This window comes from Heterodontus francisci, chromosome 35 (genome assembly GCF_036365525.1).
Source record: "Heterodontus francisci isolate sHetFra1 chromosome 35, sHetFra1.hap1, whole genome shotgun sequence".
In the NCBI taxonomy this organism is placed as follows: domain Eukaryota; kingdom Metazoa; phylum Chordata; class Chondrichthyes; order Heterodontiformes; family Heterodontidae; genus Heterodontus; species Heterodontus francisci.
The window spans coordinates 13,853,736-13,868,901 of record NC_090405.1 but is presented as its reverse complement, the minus strand read 5'-3'; positions in this window follow the sequence as shown (position 1 = coordinate 13,868,901).

Genomic DNA, 15,166 nt, shown 5'->3' with positions numbered 1-15,166 from the left:
TCTGAGAGTGTCAGAGAGTGGTAGAGAGAGTCAGAGAGTGTCAAAGAGTGATAGAGAGTGTCAGAGTGTGTGAGAGTGATAGAGAGTGTCAGAGTGTGTCAGAGTGTCAGAGAGTGTCAGAGAGTGTCAGAGAGCGATAGAGGGTGTCTGAGAGTGTCAGAGGGTGAAAGAGAATGTCAGAGAGTGTGAGAGAGTGTCAGAAAGTGATAGAGAGTGTCTGTGAGTGTCAGCAAGTGATAGAGAGTGTCAGAGAGTGTGAGAGAGTGTCAGAGAGGGATAGAGATTGATAGAGAGTGTCAGAGAGTGTCAGAGTGTGTCAGAGAGTGTCATAGAGTGATAGAGAGTGTCTGAGAGTGACTGAGATTGTCAAATACTGTCAGAGTGTGTCTGAGAGTGTCAGAGTGTGATAGAGAGTGCCTGAGAGTGTCAGAGATTGTCAAATTGTGTCAGAGTGTGTCAGAGAGTGATGGAGAGTGACAGAGAGTGTCTGACAGTGTCAGAGAGTGTCAGAGTGTGTCAGAGAATGTCAGAGAGAGATAGAGTGTGTCAGAGTGTGTCAGAGAGTGATAGAAAGTGTCAGAAAGTGATAGAGAGTGTCTGCGAGTGTCTGAGAGTGACAGAGAGTGTCTGAGGGTGTGAGTCAGTGTCAGAGAGTGATAGAGAGTGTCTGAGGGTGTCAGAGATTGTCAAATTGTGTCAGAGTGTGTCAGAGAGTGATGGAGAGTGACAGAGAGTGTCTGACAGTGTCAGAGAGTGTCAGAGTGTGTCAGAGAATGTCAGAGAGAGATAGAGTGTGTCAGAGTGTGTCAGAGAGTGTCAGAGAGTGTCAGATAGTGATAGAGAGTGTCAGAGAGTGTCAGAGTGTGTCACAGAGTGATAGAGAGTGTCAGAGAGAGTGTGAGTGTGTCAGAGTGTTTCAGAGAGTGACAGAGAGTGAGGGAGAGTGTCTGAGAGTGTTTGAGAGTGACAGAGAGTGTCTGAGAGTGGCAGTGAGTGATAGAGAGTGTCTGAGAGTGTCAGAGAGTGTCTGAGAGTGTCAGCGAGTGATAGAGAGTAATAGAGAGTAATAGAGAGTAATAGAGAGTTTCTGAGAATGTCAGAGAGTGTCAGAGAGTGATAGAGAGTGATAGAGAGAGTCTGAGAGTGTCAAAGAGTGACAGAGCGTGTCTGAGAGAGTCAGTGAGTGTCAGAGAGAGTTTAGAGAGTGTCTGAGAGTGTCTGAGAGTGTCTGAGAGTGTCAGAGATTGTCAGAGTGTGTCAGAGAGTGATAGAGAGTGACAGAGAGTGTCTGAGAGTGTCAGTGAGTGATAGAGTGTCAGAGAGTGATAGAGAGTGTCAGAAAGTGATAGAGAGTGCCAGAGAGTGATAGAGAGTGTCAGAGAGTGTCAGAGTGTGTCAGAGTATGTCAAAGTGTGATATAGAGTGATAGAGAGTGTCTGAGAGTGTCAGAGTGTGTCAGAGTGTGTCAGAGAGTGATAGAGAGTGATAGACAGTGATAGAGAGAGATAGAGAGTGTCTTAGTGTGTCGGAGTGTGTCAGAGAGTGTCAGATAGTGTCAGAGAGTGTCAGAGAGTGTCAGAGTGTGTCAGAGAATTTCAGAGAGTGACAGAGAGTGATAGAGAGTGTCGGAGATTGATAGAGAGTGTCTGAGAGGGTGTGAGAGTGTCTGAGAGTGTCAGAGACTGTCAGAGTGTGTCAGAGAGTGAAAGAGAGTGATAGAGAGTGTCTGAGAGTGTCTGAGAGTGTCAGAGTGAGTCAGAGAGTGCCAGAGAGTGATAGAGAGTGATGGAGAGTGTCAGAGAATTTCATAGTGTGATAGATAGTGTCAGAGAGTGATATAGAGTGATAGCGCGCGTCTGAGAGTGTCAGAGAGTGTCTGACAGTGTCAGAGAGTGTTGGAGAGTGAAAGAGAGTTTCATAGAGAATCTGAGAGTGTGAGGGAGTGATAGGTAGTGTCATAGAGGGATAGAGAGTGAAAGAGAATGTCTGAGAGTGTCAGAGATTGTCAGACAGTGTCAGCGAGTGATAGAAAGTGTCTGAGACTGCGATTATCTGAGAGTGTCAGAGAGTGTCAGAGTGTGATAGAAAGTGTCAGAGTGTGTCTGAGATATTCAGAGAGTGATATAATGTGTCAGAGTGTGTCTGAGAGACTCAGAGAGAGTCAGAGAGTGTCAGAGAGTGATAGAGAGTGTCCGAGATTGTCAGACAGTGATAGAGAGTGATAGAGAGTGTCTGACAGTGTCAGAGAGTGTCAGAGTGTGTCAGAGAATGTCAGAGAGAGATAGAGTGTGTCCGAGTGTGTCAGAGTGTGTCAGAGAGTGTCAGAGAGTGTCAGATAGTGATAGAGAGTGTCAGAGAGTGTCAGAGTGTGTCACAGAGTGATAGAGAGTGTCAGAGAGAGTGTGAGTGTGTCAGAGTGTTTCAGAGAGTGACAGAGAGTGAGGGAGAGTGTCTGAGAGTGTTTGAGAGTGACAGAGAGTGTCTGAGAGTGGCAGTGAGTGATAGAGAGTGTCTGAGAGTGTCTGAGTGTGTCTGAGAGTGTCAGAGATTGTCAGAGTGTGTCAGAGAGTGATAGAGAGTGACAGAGAGTGTCTGAGAGTGTCTGAGTGTATCAGAGTGTGTCAGAGAGTGTCAGTGAGTGATAGAGAGTGTCAGAGAGTGATAGAGAGTGTCAGAGAGTGTCAGAGTGTGTCAGAGTATGTCAAAGTGTGATAGAGAGTGATAGAGAGTGTCTGAGAGTGTCAGAGAGTGTCAGAGTGTGTCAGAGAGTGATAGAGAGTGATAGACAGTGATAGAGAGAGATAGAGAGTGTCTGAGTGTGTCAGAGTGTGTCAGAGAGTGTCAGATAGTGACAGATAGTGTCAGAGAGTGTCAGAGAATTTCAGAGAGTGACAGAGAGTGACAGAGAGTGTCGGAGAGTGATAGAGGGTGTCTGAGAGGGTGTGAGAGTGTCTGAGAGTGTCAGAGACTGTCAGAGACTGTCAGAGAGTGAAAGAGAGTGATAGAGAGTGTCTGAGAGTGTCTGAGAGTGTCAGAGTGAGTCAGAGAGTGCCAGAGAGTGATAGAGAATGATAGAGAGTGATGGAGAGTGTCAGAGAATTTCATAGAGTGATAGATAGTGTCAGAGAGTGATATCGCGTGATAGCGCGCATCTGAGAGTGTCAGAGAGTGTCTGACAGTGTCAGAGAGTGTTGGAGAGTGAAAGAGAGTTTCATAGAGAATCTGAGAGTGTGAGGGAGTGATAGGTAGTGTCATAGAGGGATAGAGAGTGAAAGAGAATGTCTGAGAGTGTCAGAGATTGTCAGACAGTGTCAGAGAGTGATAGAAAGTGTCTGAGACTGTCTGCGATTATCTGAGAGTGTCAGAGAGTGTCAGAGTGTGATAGAAAGTGCCAGAGTGTGTCTGAGAGATTCAGAGAGTGATATAATGTGTCAGAGAGTGTCTGAGAGACTCAGAGAGAGTCAGAGAGTGTCAGAGAGTGATAGAGAGTGTCCGAGATTGTCAGAGAGTGATAGAGAGTGATAGAGTGTGATAGAGAGTGTCTTTGAGTGTCTGAGAGTGTCAGAGATTGATAGAGTGTGATAGAGAGTGTCTTTGAGTGTCAGAGAGTGTCAGAGAGTGATAGAGAATGTCAGAGAGTGATCGAGAGTGTCTGAGAGTGTCTGTGAGTGACAGAGAGTGTCAGAGAGTGATAGAGAGTGTCCGAGATTGTCAGAGAGTGATAGAGAGTGATAGAGTGTGATAGAGAGTGTATTTGAGTGTCAGAGAGTGTCAGAGATTGATAGAGTGTGATAGAGAGTGTCTTTGAGTGTCAGAGAGTGTCAGAGAGTGATAGAGAATGTCAGAGAGTGATCGAGAGTGTCTGAGAGTGTCTGTGAGTGACAGAGTGTGTCAGAGAGTGATAGAGAGTGTTAGAGATTGTCAGAGTGTGTCAGAGAGTGTCGGAGAATGTCAGAGAGTGTAAGAGTGTGTCAGAGAGTAACTGAGAGGGATAGAGAGTGTCTGAGAGTGTCAGAAAGTGCCAGAGTGTGTCAGAGAGTGATAGAGAGAGTCTGAGAGTGTCAGAGTGTCTCAGAGAGTGTCAGAGAGTGATCGAGAGTGTCAGAGAGTGATATAGAGTGTCTGGGAGTGTCAGAGATTGATAGAGAGTGTCTGAGAGTGTAAGAGAGTGAAAGAGAGTGTCAAAAAGTGATAGAAAGTGTCAGAGATTGTCAGAGTGTGTCAGAGAGTGTCAGAGAATGCCAGAGTGTGTCAGAGAGTAACAGAGAGTGATAGAGAGTGACAGAGAGTGTCAGAGAGTGTCAGAGACTGTCAGAGTGTGTCAGAGTTTGATAGAGAATGAGAGAGAGTGTCTGAGAGTGTCAGAAAGTGTCAGAGAGTGTAGAGAGTAATAGAAAGTGTCAGAGAGTGATAGAGAGTGTCTGAGAGTGTCAGAGAGTGATAGAGAGTGTCTGAGAGTTTTAGAGAATGTCAGAGAGTGATAGAGACGGTCAGAGAGTGATAGAGGGTGTCAGAGCGTGTCAGAGAGAGTCAGAGAGTGATAGAGAGTGATAGAGAGTGTCTGAGAGTATCAGAGAGTGGTAGAAAGATTCAGAGAGTGTCTGAGAGGGTCTGAGAGAGTCAGAGAGTGTCTCAGAGTGTCAGAGAGTGTCAGAGAGTGATAGAGAGTGTCAGAGAGTGTCTGAGAGGGTCTGAGAGTGTAAGAGAGTGTCAGAGAGTGATAGAGAGTGTCAGAGCGTGTCAGAGAGTGACAGAGAGTGGTAGAGAGTGCTACAGAGTGGTAGAGAGTGTCAGAGAGTGGTAGAAAGATTCAGAGAGTGTCTGAGAGGGTCTGAGAGAGTCAGAGAGTGTCTCAGAGTGTCAGAGAGTGTCAGAGAGTGATAGAGAGTGTCAGAGAGTGTCTGAGAGGGTCTGAGAGTGTAAGAGAGTGTCAGAGAGTAACAGAGAGTGATAGAGAGTGATAGAGAGTGTCAGTGTGTCAGAGACTGTCAGAGTGTGTCAGAGTTTGATAGAGAGTGAGAGAGAGTGTCTGAGAGTGTCAGAAAGTGTCAGAGAGTGATAGAGAGTAATAGAAAGTGTCAGGGAGTGATAGAGAGTGTCTGAGAGTGTCAGAGAGTGATAGAGAGTGTCTGAGAGTTTTAGAGAATGTCAGAGAGTGATAGAGACGGTCTGAGAGTGATAGGGGGTGTCGGAGAGTGTCAGAGACTGTCAGAGAGTGATAGAGTGTATCAGAGAGTGTCAGAGCGTGTCAGAGAGAGTCAGAGAGTGATAGAGAGTGATAGAGAGTGTCTGAGTGTGTCAGAGAGTGTCCGAGAGTGATAGAGAGTGTCAGAGAGTGGTAGAGAGTGTCTGAGAGTGTCAGAGAGTGATAGAGAGTGTCTGAGAGTGTCTGAGAGTGTCAGAGATTGTCAGAGAGTGTCAGAGAGTGATAGAGAGTGTCTGAGAGTGTCTGAGAATGTCAGAGTGTGTCAGAGAGTGATAGAGAGTGATAGAGAGTGTCTGAGTGTGTCAGAGTGTGTCAGAGAGTGTCCGAGAGTGGTAGAGAGTGTCAGAGAGTGGTAGAGAGTGTCAGTGAGTGATAGAGAGTGTCTGAGTGTGTCAGAGATTGTCAGAGAGTGTCAGAGAGTGATAGAGAGTGTCTGAGAGTGTCTGAGAATGTCAGAGTGTGTCAGAGAGTGATAGAGAGTGATAGAGAGTGTCCGAGAGTGTCGGAGAGAGTCAGAGTGTACCAGAGAGTGATCGAGAGTGTCAGAGAGTTTCATAGAGTGATAGATAGTGTCAGAGAGTGTCAGAGAGTGATAGAGAGTGTCAGAGAGTGATAGAGAGTGTCTGAGAGTGTCAGAGAGAGTTAGAGAGTGTCTGAGAGTGTCAGAGAGTGTCAGAGAGTGTCAGAGAGTGTCAGAGAGTGTCTGAGAGCGATCGAGAGTGTCTGAGAGTGCCTGAGACTTTCTGAGAGTGTCTGAGACTGTCAGAGTGTGTCAGAGAGTGTCAGAGAGTGTCAGAGAGTGTCTGAGAGCGATCGAGAGTGCCTGAGAGTGATTGAGAGTGTCTAAGAGTGCCTGAGACTTTCTGAGAGTGTCTGAGACTGTCAGAGTGTGTCAGAGAGTGATAGAGAGTGTCTGAGAGTGCCAGAGAGTGTCATAGTGTGCCAGAGAGTGATAGAGAGTGTCAGACAGTGTCAAAGAGTGATAGATAGTGTCAGAGTGTGTCAGAGATTGATAGAGAGTGATTGAGAGTGTCTGAGAGAGTCTGAGAGTGTCAGAGAGTGTCTGAGAGTGTCTGAGAGGGTCTGAGAGTGATGGAGAGTGAAAGAGATTGTCATAGAGAAACTGAGAGTGTTAGGGAGTGATAGGGAGTATCACTGAGGGATAGAGAGTGTCTGAGAATGTCTGAGTGTCTCTGAGAGTGTCAGAGAGTGTCAGCGAGTGATAGAAAGTGTCAGAGAGTGTCTGAGAGTGTCAGACAGTGTCAAACAGTGTCACAGAGTGATAGAAAGTGACAGAGAGTGTCTGAGAGTATCAGAGAGTGGTAGAAAGATTCAGAGAGTGTCTGAGAGGGTCTGAGAGAGTCAGAGAGTGTCTCAGAGTGTCAGAGAGTGTCAGAGAGTGATAGAGAGTGTCAGAGAGTGTCTGAGAGGGTCTGAGAGTGTAAGAGAGTGTCAGAGAGTGATAGAGAGTGTCAGAGCGTGTCAGAGAGTGACAGAGAGTGGTAGAGAGTGCTACAGAGTGGTAGAGAGTGTCAGAGAGTGACAGGGAGTGTCAGAGAGTGATAGAGAGTGCCTGAGAGTGATAGAGAGTGACAGAGAGTGTCAGAGAGTGACAGAAAATGTCAGATTGTGATGGAGACTGTCAGAGAGTGATAGAGAGTGCCAGAGAGTGTCTGAGAGTGTCAGAGAGTGATGGAAAGTGACAGAGAGTGACTGAGAGGGTCTGAGAGAGTCAGAGAGTGTCTGAGAGTGTAAGAGAGTGTCAGAGAGTAACAGAGAGTGATAGAGAGTGATAGAGAGTGTCAGAGTGTCAGAGACTGTCAGAGTGTGTCAGAGTTTGATAGAGAGTGAGAGAGAGTGTCTGAGAGTGTCAGAAAGTGTCAGAGAGTGATAGAGAGTAATAGAAAGTGTCAGGGAGTGATAGAGAGTGTCTGAGAGTGTCAGAGAGTGATAGAGAGTGTCTGAGAGTTTTAGAGAATGTCAGAGAGTGATAGAGACGGTCTGAGAGTGATAGGGGGTGTCGGAGAGTGTCAGAGACTGTCAGAGAGTGATAGAGTGTATCAGAGAGTGTCAGAGCGTGTCAGAGAGAGTCAGAGAGTGATAGAGAGTGATAGAGAGTGTCTGAGTGTGTCAGAGTGTGTCAGAGAGTGTCCGAGAGTGATAGAGAGTGTCAGAGAGTGGTAGAGAGTGTCTGAGAGTGTCAGAGAGTGATAGAGAGTGTCTGAGAGTGTCTGAGAGTGTCAGAGATTGTCAGAGAGTGTCAGAGAGTGATAGAGAGTGTCTGAGAGTGTCTGAGAATGTCAGAGTGTGTCAGAGAGTGATAGAGAGTGATAGAGAGTGTCTGAGTGTGTCAGAGTGTGTCAGAGAGTGTCCGAGAGTGGTAGAGAGTGTCAGAGAGTGGTAGAGAGTGTCAGTGAGTGATAGAGAGTGTCTGAGAGTGTCAGAGATTGTCAGAGAGTGTCAGAGAGTGATAGAGAGTGTCTGAGAGTGTCTGAGAATGTCAGAGTGTGTCAGAGTGTGATAGAGAGTGATAGAGAGTGTCTGAGAGTGTCGGAGAGAGTCAGAGTGTACCAGAGAGTGATCGAGAGTGTCAGAGAGTTTCATAGAGTGATAGATAGTGTCAGAGAGTGTCAGAGAGTGATATAGAGTGACAGAAAGTGTCGGAGAGTCTCTGAGAGTTTCAGAGAGTGATATAAAGTGTCAGAGAGTGTATCAGAGAGTCAGAGAGAGTCAGAGAGTGTCAGAGAGTGATAGAGAGTGTCTGAGAGTGTCAGAGAGTGATAGAGAATGTCAGAGAGTGATCGAGAGTGTCTGAGAGTGTCTGTGAGTGACAGAGTGTGTCAGAGAGTGATTGAGAGTGTCAGAGATTGTCAGAGAGTGTCAGAGAGAGTCAGATTGTGTCAGAGTGTGTCAGAGAGTGATAGAGAGTGAGAGCGTGTCTGAGTGTGTCAGAGTGTGTCAGAGAGTGTCAGAGAGTGATAGAGAGTGTCAGAGAGTGATATAGAGTGTCTGAGAGTGTCAGAGAGAGTTAGAGAGTGTCTGAGAGTGTCAGAGAGTGTCTGAGAGCGATCGAGAGTGTCTGAGAGTGATTGAGAGTGTCTGAGACTGTCTGAGAGTGTCTGAGACTGTCAGAGTGTGTCAGAGAGTGATAGAGAGTGTCTGAGAGTGCCAGAGAGTGTCATAGTGTGCCAGAGAGTGATAGAGAGTGTCAGACAGTGTCAACTAGTGATAGATGGTGTCAGAGTGTGTCAGAGATTGATAGAGAGTGATTGAGAGTGTCTGAGAGAGTCTGAGAGTGTCAGAGAGTGTCTGAGAGTGTCTGAGAGGGTCTGAGAGTGATGGAGAGTGAAAGAGATTGTCATAGAGAAACTGAGAGTGTTAGGGAGTGATAGGGAGTATCATTGAGGGATAGAGAGTGTCTGAGAATGTCTGAGTGTCTCTGAGAGTGTCAGAGAGTGTCAGCGAGTGATAGAAAGTGTCAGAGAGTGTCTGAGAGTGTCAGACAGTGTCAAACAGTGTCACAGAGTGATAGAAAGTGACAGAGAGTGTCTGAGAGTATCAGAGAGTGATAGAAAGATTCAGAGAGTGTCTGAGAGGGTCTGAGAGAGTCAGAGAGTGTCTCAGAGTGTCAGAGAGTGTCAGAGAGTGATAGAGAGTGTCAGCGAGTGTCTGAGAGGGTCTGAGAGTGCAAGAGAGTGTCAGAGAGTGATAGAGAGTGTCAGAGCGTGTCAGAGAGTGACAGAGAGTGGTAGAGAGTGGTAGAGAGTGTGAGAGAGTGACAGGGAGTGTCAGAGAGTGATAGAGAGTGCCTGAGAGTGATAGAGAGTGACAGAGAGTGTCAGAGAGTGACAGAAAGTGTCAGATTGTGATGGAGACTGTCAGAGAGTGATAGAGAGTGCCAGAGAGTGTCTGAGAGTGTCAGAGAGTGATAGAAAGTGACAGAGAGTGTCTGAGAGGGTCTGAGAGAGTCAGAGAGTGTCTGAGAGTGTAAGAGAGTGTCAGAGAGTGTCAGAGAGTGATAGAAAGTGTCAGAGAGTGTCTGAGAGGGTCTGAGAGTGTCAGAGAGTGTCGGAGAGTGTCAGAGAGTGATAGAGAGTGTCAGAGAGTGACAGAGAGTGGTAGAGAGTGGTGGAGAGTGTGAGAGAGTGTCAGAGAGTGACAGAGAATGCCTGAGAGTGATAGAGAGTGACAGAGAGTGTCAGAGAGTGACAGAATGTGTCAGAGTGCGATAGAGAGTGTCAGAGAGTGATAGAGAGTGCCAGAGAGTGTCTGAGAGTGTCTGAGCGTGTCTGAGATTGTCTGAGAGTGTCAGAAAGTGATAAAAAGTGTCAGAGAGTGTCTGCGAGTGTCAGAGCATTTCAGCGAGTGTTAGAGAGTTTCAGAGAGTGCCTGAGAGTGACAGTGTGTGTCAGGCAGAGTCAGAAAGTGATATAGAGTGTCAGAGAGTGATAGAGAATGTCAGAGAGCGTCTGAGAGTTTCAGAGAGTGTCAGAGAGTGTCTGAGAGTGTCAGACAGTGTCAAACAGTGTCACAGAGTGATAGAAAGTGACAGAGAGTGTCTGAGAGTATCAGAGAGTGATAGAAAGATTCAGAGAGTGTCTGAGAGGGTCTGAGAGAGTCAGAGAGTGTCTCAGAGTGTCAGAGAGTGTCAGAGAGTGATAGAGAGTGTCAGAGAGTGTCTGAGAGGGTCTGAGAGTGCAAGAGAGTGTCAGAGAGTGATAGAGAGTGTCACAGCGTGTCAGAGAGTGACAGAGAGTGGTAGAGAGAGGTAGAGAGTGGTAGAGAGTGTGAGACAGTGACAGGGAGTGTCAGAGAGTGATAGAGAGTGCCTGAGAGTGATAGAGAGTGACAGAGAGTGTCAGAGAGTGACAGAAAGTGTCAGATTGTGATGGAGACTGTCAGAGAGTGATAGAGAGTTGCAGAGAGTGTCTGAGAGTGTCAGAGAGTGATAGAAAGTGACAGAGAGTGTCTGAGAGGGTCTGAGAGAGTCAGAGAGTGTCTGAGAGTGTAAGAGAGTGTCAGAGAGTGTCAGAGAGTGATAGAAAGTGTCAGAGAGTGTCTGAGAGGGTCTGAGAGTGTCAGAGAGTTTCGGAGAGTGTCAGAGAGTGATAGAGAGTGTCAGAGAGTGACAGAGAGTGGTAGAGAGTGGTGGAGAGTGTGAGAGAGTGACAGAGAGTGTCAGAGAGTGACAGAGAATGCCTGAGAGTGATAGAGAGTGACAGAGAGTGTCAGAGAGTGACAGAATGTGTCAGAGTGCGATAGAGAGTGTCAGAGAGTGATAGAGAGTGCCAGAGAGTGTCTGAGAGTGTCTGAGCGTGTCTGAGATTGTCTGAGAGTGTCAGAGAGTGATAAAAAGTGTCAGAGAGTGTCTGCGAGTGTCAGAGCGTTTCAGCGAGTGTTAGAGAGTTTCAGAGAGTGCCTGAGAGTGACAGTGTGTGTCAGGCAGAGTCAGAAAGTGATATAGAGTGTCAGAGAGTGATAGAGAATGTCAGAGAGCGTCTGAGAGTTTCAGAGAGTGTCAGAGAGTGTCTGAGAGTGTCGGAGAGTATCGGAGAGTGATAGAGAGAGTCAGAGAGAGTATGAGAGTGTCAGGGAGAGTCTGAGAGTGTCAGGGAGTGTCAGAGTGTGTCAGAGATTGATAGAGAGTGCCAGAGAGTGATAGAAAGTGCCAGAGAGTGCCAGAGAGTGTATGAGTGTGTCTGAGAGAGTCTGTGATTGTCAGAGAGTGTCAGAGAGTGTCAGAGAGTGATGGAGAGTGACAGAGAGTGTCAGGGAGTGTCAGAGTGTGTCAGAGAGTGTCAGAGAGCGTCAGAGATTGATAGAGAGTGGTAGAGAGTGCCTGAGAGTGTCGGAAAGTGTCAGAGAGTGATGGAGAGTGTCAGAGAGTGTCAGAGAGAGTCAGAGTGTGCCAGAGATAAATAGAGAGTGATAGAGAGTGTCAGAGAGTTTCATAGAGTGATAGAGAGTGTCAGAGAGTGTCAGAGAGTGATAGAGAGTGCCTGAGAGTGATAGAGAGTGACAGAGAGTGTCAGAGAGTGACAGAAAGTGTCAGAGTGTGATTGAGAGTTTCAGAGAGTGACAGAGAGTGGTAGAGAATGGTAGAGAGTGTCAGAGAGCGAAAGAGAGTGTCAGTGAGTGTCAGAGAGTGACAGAGTGTGCCTGAGAGTGATAGAGAGTGAGAGAGAGTGTCAGAGAGTCACAGAAAGTGTCAAAGCGTGATGGAGAGTGTCAGAGAGTGACAGAGAGTGACAGAGAGTGCCAGAGAGTGTCTGAGAGTGTCTGAGATTGTCTGAGAGTGTCAGAAAGTGATAAAAAGTGTCAGAGAGTGTCTGCGAGTGTCAGAGAGTTTCAGAGAGTGCCTGAGAGTGTCAGTGTGTGCCAGGCAGAGTCAGAAAGTGATATAGAGTGGCGGAGAGTGATAGAGAGTGTCAGAGAGCGTCTGAGAGTGCCAGAGAGTGATAGAGAGTGTCTGAGAGTGTCTGAGAGTGTCAGAGAGTGTCTGAGAGTGTCAAAGAGTGATAGAGAGTCTCAAATTGTGTCAGAGAGTGTTAGAGAGTGATAGAGAGTGTCAGAGAGTTTCAGAGTGTGTCAGAGAGTTTCAGAGAGTGACAGAAAGTGTCAGAGAGTGATAGAGAGCGTCTGAGAGTATCTGAGAGTGACAGAGAGTGTCTGAGGGTGTCAGTCAGTGTCAGAGAGTGATAGAGAGTGTCTGAGAGTGTCAGAGATTGTCAGATTGCGTCAGAGTGTGTTAGAGAGTGATGGGGAGTGATAGAGAGTGTCTGACAGTGTCAGAGTGTGTCAGAGATTGTCAGAGAGTGTCAGAGAGTGATAGAGAGTTTCAGAGAGTGTCAGAGAGTGTCAGAGAGTGATATAGAGTGTCAGAGAGAGTGTGAGTGTGTCAGACAGTTTCAGAGAGTGTCTGAGAGTGTCTGAGCGTGACAGAGAGTGTCTGAGACATTCAGTGAGTGTCAGGGAGTGATAGAGAGTGTCTGAGAGTGTCTGAGAGTGTCTGAGAGTTTCAGCAAGTGATGGAGAGTGATAGAGAGTGTCTGAGAATGTCAGAGAGTGATAGAGAGTGATAGAGAGTGATAGAGAGTGTTTGAGAGTGTCAGAGAGTGTCAGAGAGTGTCAGAGAGTGTTTAGAGAGTGTCTGAGAGTGTCTGAGAGTGTCAGAGTGTGTCAGAGAGTGTCAGTGAGTGATAGAGTGTCAGAGAGTGATAGAGAGTGTCTGAGAGTGTCAGAAAGTGATAGGTAGTGTCAGAGAGTGATGGAGAGTGTCAGAGAGTGTCAGAGTGTGTCAGAGAGTGACAGAGAGTGATAGAGAGTGATAGGCAGTGATAGAGAGTGAGAGAGAGTGTCTGAGAGTGTCAGAGTGTGTCAGAGAGTGTCAGATAGTGTCAGAGAGTTTCAGAGAGTGTCAGAGAATTTCAGAGAGTGATAGAGAGTGATAGAGAGTGATGGAGAGTGTCAGAGAGTTTAATAGAGTGATAGATAGTGTCAGAGATTGATATAGAGTGATCGAGAGTGTCTGAGAGTGTCTGAGAGAGTCAGAGTGTCTGAGAGAGTCAGAGAGTGTCTGACAGTGTCACAGAGTGATCGAGATTGAAAGAGAGTGTCATAGAGAATCTGAGAGTGTTAGGGAGTGATAGGGAGTGTCACAGAGGGATCGAGAGTGAAAGAGAGTGTCTGAGAGTGTCAGAGATTGTCAGACAGTGTCAGAGAGTGATAGAAAGTGTCTGACACTGTCTGAGATTATCTGAGAGTGTCAGAGAGGGTCAGAGTGTGATAGAAAGTGTCAGAGAGTGTCTGAGAGATTCAGAGAGTGAATTAAAGTGTCAGAGAGGGTCAGAGAGTGTCAGAGTGTGTCAGAGAGTAACAGAGAGGGATAGAGAGTGATAGAGAGTGTCTGAAATTGTCACAAAGTTTCAGAGTGTGTCAGGGAGTGATAGAGGGTGATAGTGTCTGAGAGTGTCAGAATGTATCAGAGACTGTCAGAGACTGATGGAGAGTGTCAGTGAGTGATAGAGCGTGTCTGAGAGTGTCAGTGATTGATAGAGAGTGTCTGAGAGTGTCAGAGAGTGATAGAGAGTGATAGAGTGTGTCAGAGAGTGATAGAAAGTGTCAGAGATTGTCAGAGTATGTCAGAGAGTGTCAGAGAATGTCAGAGTGTGTGAGAGAATAACAGAGAGTAATAGAGAGTGATAGAGAGTGTCAGAGTGTGTCAAAGTATGTCAGAGAGTGTCAGAGAATGTCAGAGTGTGTCAGAGAGTAACAGAGAGTAATAGAGAGTGATAGAGAGTATCAGAGTGTGTCAGAGTTTGTTAGAGAGTGTCTGAGAGTGTCAGAATGTGTCAGAGTGTGTCAGAGAGTGACAGAGAGTGATAGAAAGTGTCAGAGAGTGATAGAGAGTGTCTGAGAGTGAAATAGAGTGATAGAGAGTGTCTGAGAGTGTCAGAGAGTGATAGAGAGTGTCTGAGAGTGTCAGAGTGTGTCAGAGAGAGTCCGAGAGTGGTAGAGAGTGTCTGAGAGTGATAGAGAGTGTCAGAGAGTGATAGAGAGCGTCTGAGAGTGATAGAGAGTGTCAGAGATTGATATAGAGTGTCTGAGAGTGTCAGAGAGTGATAGAGAGTGATAGAGAGTGATAGAGAGTGTCTGAGAGTGTCTGAGACTGTCAGAGTGTGTCAGAGAGTGATAGAGAGTGTCTGAGGGTGTCTGAGAGTGAAATAGAGTGATAGAGAGTGTCTGAGAATATCTGAGAGAGTCTGAGTGAGTCAGAGAGTGTCTGAGAGTGTCAGAGAGTGTCTGACAGTGTCAGAGAGTGATGAAGATTGAAAGAGAGTGTCATAGAGAATCTGAGAGTGTTCGGGAGTGATAGGGAGTGTCACAGAGGGATAGAGAGTGAAAGAGAGTGTCTGAGAGTGTCAGAGATTGTCAGACAGTGTCAGAGAGTGATATAAAGTGTCTGAGACTGTCTGAGATGATCTGAGAGTGTCAGAGAGGGTCAGAGTGTGATAGAAAGTGTCAGAGAGTGTCTGAGAGATTCAGAGAGTGATATAAAGTGTCAGAGAGTGTCAGAGTGTGTCAGAGAGTAACAGAGAGGGATAGAGAGTGTTAGAGAGTGTCTGAAAGTGTCACAAAGTGTCAGAGTGTGTCAGGGAGTGATAGAGAGTGATAGAGAGTGTCTGAGAGTGTCAGAATGTATCAGAGACTGTCAGAGACTGATAGAGAGTGTCAGTGAGTGATCGAGCGTGTCTGAGAGTGTCAGAGATTGATAGAGTGTGTCTGAGAGTGTCAGAGAGTGATAGAGAGTGTCAGAGAGTGATAGAAAGTGTCAGAGATTGTCAGAGTATGTCAGAGAGTGTCAGAATGTGTCCGAGTGTGTCAGAGAGTGATAGAAAGTGTCAGAGAGTGATAGAGAGTGTCTGAGAGTGTCAGAGAGTGATAGAGAGTGATAGAGTGTGTCAGAGAGTGATAGAAAGTGTCAGAGATTGTCAGAGTATGTCAGAGAGTGTCAGAGAATGTCAGAGTGTGTGAGAGAATAACAGAGAGTAATAGAGAGTGATAGAGAGTGTCAGAGTGTGTCAAAGTATGTCAGAGAGTGTCAGAGAATGTCAGAGTGTGTCAGAGAGTAACAGAGAGTAATAGAGAGTGATAGAGAGTATCAGAGTGTGTCAGAGTTTGTTAGAGAGTGTCTGAGAGTGTCAGAATGTGTCAGAGTGTGTCAGAGAGTGACAGAGAGTGATAGAAAGTGTCAGAGAGTGATAGAGAGTGTCTGAGAGTGAAATAGAGTGATAGAGAGTGTCTGAGAGTGTCAGAGAGTGATAGAGAGTGTCTGAGAGTGTCAGAGTGTGTCAGAGAGAGTCCGAGAGTGGTAGAGAGTGTCTGAGAGTGATAGAGAGTGTCAGAGAGTGATAGAGAGCGTCTGAGAGTGATAGAGAGTGTCAGAGATTGATATAGAGT